Below are 6,000 nucleotides of genomic sequence, written 5' to 3' on the forward strand. Positions count from 1 at the left end.
TTTTGTTGCTATTTAATGCGAGAAGACTTAAAATTCGCAGATATAACTCAATTATTGTTTATACTTAATTGCTTATATCTAAATTATTATTTAAAAGTGTACACTGAGCAAAAATTCACGGATGGCCTAAAACCCACCGAAAACATTCAAGTGCGGGTTTAGAATTGTACCCACGAATGCGATCGTGAATGGATTTAGATATACTTTATGGGTGTGATCACGGGCGGATTTTTGCACTCCAAACTCAATGCAAATCTGACTTGTTACCATCCTTAATGCCAATCAAATTTAGACTAAGCTATTCCTGTCAAAAAATTATCATGTCTATTCGTTTTTTTAAAGATCTTTACTTTATTATATCCGACGTATTTTTTATGATTTTGTGACTTTAGCGTTTTTAAGAATTTCCAAAATATTCAATTCAGCCTTATGGCGTAAAATATTCAGATCTTTTTTGAAAACTTACTAGTTTAGTACACATGGTGTTGCACGCACCGGAATGTTCGACTTCCCGGGCATATGATTCGTCTTCCACCTTTCTTAACATAACAACATATGCAGGAAACAGCTACCATGCATCAGTCTTGAGCTCAGCTAGTCTTCAGTCAATTTCCATACGGGATATAGCTAGCTCATTGATCGCCATTGGCAGGTCCAGATCATCTCACAACAAGCTGCATGTTTTGTTACATGCACATGCATGTTTGCCGTTGAAGAAAAGACAATAATAGCATATAAGAAACTATCAGTTTATGCAAACAAACCTATAAGTAATCAAATTTAGACTAAGCTGTAAACTAATTCTGAATGATTCGAGCACGACATGTTGGTATGGTATGACTCATATGTGTTAAGTGTCACACCCGGCTTTAAGGAACAAAGTCAGGTGCATCTCATACATGCGCCAAGAAGACAACATATATAATAACAGAGTGTATAGAGATAAATGTCATAAAACATCAGAGTACTTATTACATAGCGGAAGTCTTATTACAAAATAAAATAATAAAGATAAAGCGAACTAAGGATCGTTGGCGCCAATGTCGACCGAGACACGCCACCTAGATCAGATCGAACTCCTCAGTGTTAGGCGGCTCCTCTTCGACCACCTGCTCTTCTCCTGTGGGGGGGGGTGTGAGACAGCAAGAGTGAGCTCACATACGTTCATCGCTCAACAAGTTGTGGGGAATAATGTGGCATGAACTCACAAAGGTGGGAGTTCATGAAGTGTAAGGCTGATCAATGAAATAAAGGCTGAAGCTGAGCATTGCTTTTATAAGTTGGTCAAAATTTTATTAGCAATTACTAAGTGTAAGTAAATACCAAACCTTAATAATAATAAAGTAATAATAAAATAATCCCAAATGCGATGCAAATGTCAAATTAAATTTAAGTTCCATAATTAATCATGTGAGGGTCCGAGCCGCTCATGACCGTGAGCACGGCTAGTATACTAGTTTTACACTCTGCAGAGGTTGCGCATCTTTACCCACAAGTCGTGTATCCCATGTCGCCTGGGTTTGCAAGGCCCTTAGACACTACCGAGGTGAATGGCTAGGGATCCACTACGAGGCCTTTACAAAGTTCCACTAGCTTCCGAAAACCCGCTACAGTTTATAGGAAGATCCAGTACAGGGTTCCTGGCTGACAGCCATCGCAGCAAAATCAACCAGGGACCTCCCCGCACTGACCTCTCCCCTACTGCCCTTGCCCCTTTCGGGTAAGGTAGTCTTCCACTAGCTTTCCTAATTAGTTAGCCAAGGGCGTCCCATTATACCCTTGTGGTAGCACTGTTTTCCCGGGTGGTCGCTCCATGTTCCCATTAATTTAATGATCTTAACATGAACAATAATAATAACAAGTTAATAACAGAATAATCATGAATAGTGTATCTCCATACCCAATCCACATAAAGCAATAGCAAGTACTACCCAAAAATATTTCAGGGGTGAACAAGGTATAGAGGTAATCAAAACTGGGGTAACATAAAGGCTCCCATCAAAATTATCCTATGCAGATCATTAAAATTAATAAGAACATGGCTGGGAAAGTAAGTGATCAAGGGCACAACTTGCCTTCAATGAGCTCCTGCTCAGCTATCTCTACTTGTTGAACCTCAGAATCCATAGTGGCTTGCTCGTCTACTCGCATCAACACAATACATACATAGTATAGCATAAATTAACATCACATCAAACATGTAAATAAAATATACAGTAAAAATCTATACATTAAAATGAGACCATAGGAACTGGAATCATTAAATTTGGAATTATAGATTTCAAGTTATGAATTTCCTAAGATTTAATGTGTTTGAGATAGGATTAAATGATAAATTAATTTTCTTACTGCTTTCATGACCAAACAGAGACACTAAATGATAGAGAGTATTATTACAAAATTTTAGAAATTGGAATGGTTCAATTTGGACTAAAAATGGATTTTCTATGATTTATACAAGTTCTAGGGTTTATTTTCATATTAAAAATCCAATTTCTAATCCATTTAATCGATTTAAAACAATTTCTGGATCGGGCCTCGATTTCCAGAGAAGTCAGGGGTTAAACCAGAGTTTTCCCCAAGACACAGCTTACTGTTACCGAGGATGGCGGGTTGTTTTCAAATAAACAGAGGGTCTCTTATGAAAAAGTGCCTGGCCGAAGGGGTATCGGCCAACGTGAGCCGCCCGATCATCTATGGACGGCTTGGATTAGGTTTCTTCTACAAGCAAACCGGTACGCACTTCAGGCCCTCGGATCAAACCTCAACGCCCATGATTCTAAGTAACCTACATTGATTCACCGCCGACCGATCGGAATCGGACGACGTACGATCCGCCCACCCGATTCGGTACCTCTCTCCTAATCTGGGTCGTCGAGCACTAGATCAACGGATCCGGTTAATCTTCTTACTCCCATTCAATCCCGACGGCGGCGCAAGGATTTTTGCGGCGAGCTCTCGCCGGCGCGATGCGCATTAGGCACATACGAGCCTAACCATCAAATGTGGGTACAACAACGTCTAGTGGATATAAAGGCGAACATGAGAAGAGGGGGCTCACCGGCGGTAGCGCTGCGTGGAGGTCAGACCACGGTGGGGGGGTCCTCTCGGCACAAACCCCCTGCTCCAGTGGGCAATTCACGTCGCGCCAAGGTCCCGCGGGCGCCAATCCCACCCTCGTTTGGATCCACGCACCCGGCCGAAGGTCCCAGAGCACCCGTCGGAGGAAGAACAGGGATGGAAGTCCCCTGCCCGTTTCCTGCGCGCTCTCCCTCTTCTATCAATGGCGTGCGCGGCTTCCTGCGTTTTCTCCCCCTACGTTGGTGGCGGTCGCGAGGTAGGAGAACAAGGAGGGAGAGGCGAGCCCGGACGTGCTACCTTTAAGGACGCATGCGAGGCCGAGGTGCCTCAACGGCTTGCGCGAGATCTCCGCGCTCCGCCATGCACGGTGAGGTCGTTGGGAGAAGAAGCTGCCCTGACAGCGTGGTCCCGCGTGTCAGCGAGTGAGGATCCCCGCAGTCTACCCGCATGCGGGCGAGCCGCGAGCGGCAGGCCGGGGGACCGCGATGTCGGTGCCCAGCGGGGGATGGAGAACGCGCGTGACTGTGTCGTGGGTCCCCTGCGTAAGCGACTCAGGCGTAGTGGAATGCTGGTCGGGCCGTGTGACTGCAGAGGCCAGTTGGGCCAGAAGGGTTGCAGCCGGCCCACTTACACTAAATTTGTTTTAATCTTTTCTTTCTATCTCCCACCTTCTTTTCTTTATTCCTAAAGTCAATTTGAATTCGAATTTAACATCAAACCTTGTGCAAATTTATTCTCAAATCATATTGTGAAATGAGAAATACCAATTTTAGAAATATAATTACATTATTTATATTTTTGTATCATTTCTCTTCTTCTCATTTTCAAAAACCCTAGGTTTAATTTAGGGCTTAATTCAACTTCTAGTAATTATTATCTTATTACCATTAACATTATTATTCTATTTAATGCACAAACATATAAACTCCAACATGATGCATTCTTTTATCATTTGTTTGAATTAAACTCTAAATTTTGTGTATGCTCTTTTTATGATGCAAATGAGGCACATCAAATAAGGAAAACACTATATATTCCTTGTACACAATTTTGAGTATTACAAATCCTACCCCCCTTAAAAATAATCTCGTCCTCGAGATTTAGGAGGAACGAGGGAAAAGATGGGGAAAGTCTATACGAAGCTCTTCTTCTCTTTCTCAAGTTGCTTCATCTTCACTGTGTTGACTCCATTGGACTTTGCACATCTTTATCACCTTATTTCTCGTGACACGAGTCAGTGTATCCATAATCTTTATGGGGTACTCAGCATAAGTTAGATCACCTTGAACACTAAGGTCTTCCATTGGTAACTGTTCTTCAGGCACCCTGAGACATTTCTTCAGCTGAGATACATGAAAGACATCGTGAACATCCGCGAGATGATCCGGTAACTCCAATTGGTATGCAACCTCTCCCACTCGCTTTAAGATTAAGAAGGGTCCAATAAAGCGAGGGGACAACTTTCCTTTGACTTTGAACCTTCTCATGCCCCGGAGTGGTGACACCTTCAAATAGACATAATGTCCCTCTTTAAACTCAAGCAGTCTTCTCCGGGTATCAGCATAACTTTTCTGCCTGGATTGTGCAGTTCTCAAATTCTCCCTTATTTGCTGAACTTGTTCCTCTGCTTCTTGTATAATCTCAGGTCCAAACAACTGCCTTTCACCAGTTTGATTCCAATACAAGGGAGTCCTGCACTTTCTGCCATACAAAGCCTCAAACGGTGACATCTTCAAGCTGGCCTGGTAGCTATTATTATATGAGAACTCCGCATACGGCAAACTCTTATCCCAACTACCACCATGTTTAAGAGCACAAGCTCTTAACATATCTTCAAGCACTTGGTTAGTCCTCTCAGTCTGCCCATCAGTCTGGGGATGGTAAGCCGAACTGAAATTCAATCTTGTATCCAATGACTCGTGCAACTTCTTCCAATACCGAGAGGTAAACTGTGATCCTCGATCAGACACGATCTTCTTTGGCACACCATGTAAGCATACAATCCGTGCCATGTACAACTCTGCCAACTTGGCACCTGAATACGTGGTCTTCACTGGAATAAAGTGGGCTACCTTAGTTAGCCTGTCCACAATCACCCATATAGAATCATAACCAGCAGACGTGCGGGGTAATCCAACAATGAAGTCCATGCCAATCTCTTCCCATTTCCACTCAGGTATCTTTAGTGGGTGCAGTAGTCCGGCTGGCCTCTGGTGTTCAGCCTTAACTCTTCGACACACATCGCACATAGCCACATGTGCAGCCACATCTCTCTTTAGTCCATACCACCAATACTTTTGCTTTAAATCCTGATACATCTTAGTGCTCCCAGGGTGGATAGAATAAACTGAATCATGTGCCTCCTTCAATATGGTTTCCCGAAGACTATCGATATCGGGAACACAGATCCGATTCTTGAACCATATCGTGCCTTGCTCATCCTCTGTGAACTCTGGGCCTCTACCCTCTGTTATCAGATCCTTGATCTCCTGGATTTTGGCATCACCAACCTGACCTTTACGAATTTCTTGCTCCAAGGTAGGTTCCAATTCAATAGTAACTCCTTCCGTATGTGTAACAATTCCCAGGTTGAGCCTCTCAAAATCTTTTGCTAATTCATCAGGTAGCTGGACAACGAAAGCGGAGTGAACATGCTCCTTCCGACTCAAGGCATCTGCAACCAAATTTGCCTTGCCCGGGTGATAGTGAATCTCCAAATCATAATCCTTAATGAGCTCCAACCAACGGCGTTGCCTAAGGTTGAGGTCCTTCTGAGTAAATATGTACTTCAAGCTCTTATGGTCCGTGTATACTTGGCACTTAGTTCCCATAATGTAGTGTCTCCAAATCTTAAGAGCATGCACAACTACTGCCAGTTCCAAGTCATGAGTGGGGTAGTTCAATTCATGTTTCCGCAAC

The sequence above is a fragment of the Zea mays genome, chromosome 6 (assembly GCF_902167145.1).
Source record: "Zea mays cultivar B73 chromosome 6, Zm-B73-REFERENCE-NAM-5.0, whole genome shotgun sequence".
Lineage (NCBI taxonomy): Eukaryota > Viridiplantae > Streptophyta > Magnoliopsida > Poales > Poaceae > Zea > Zea mays.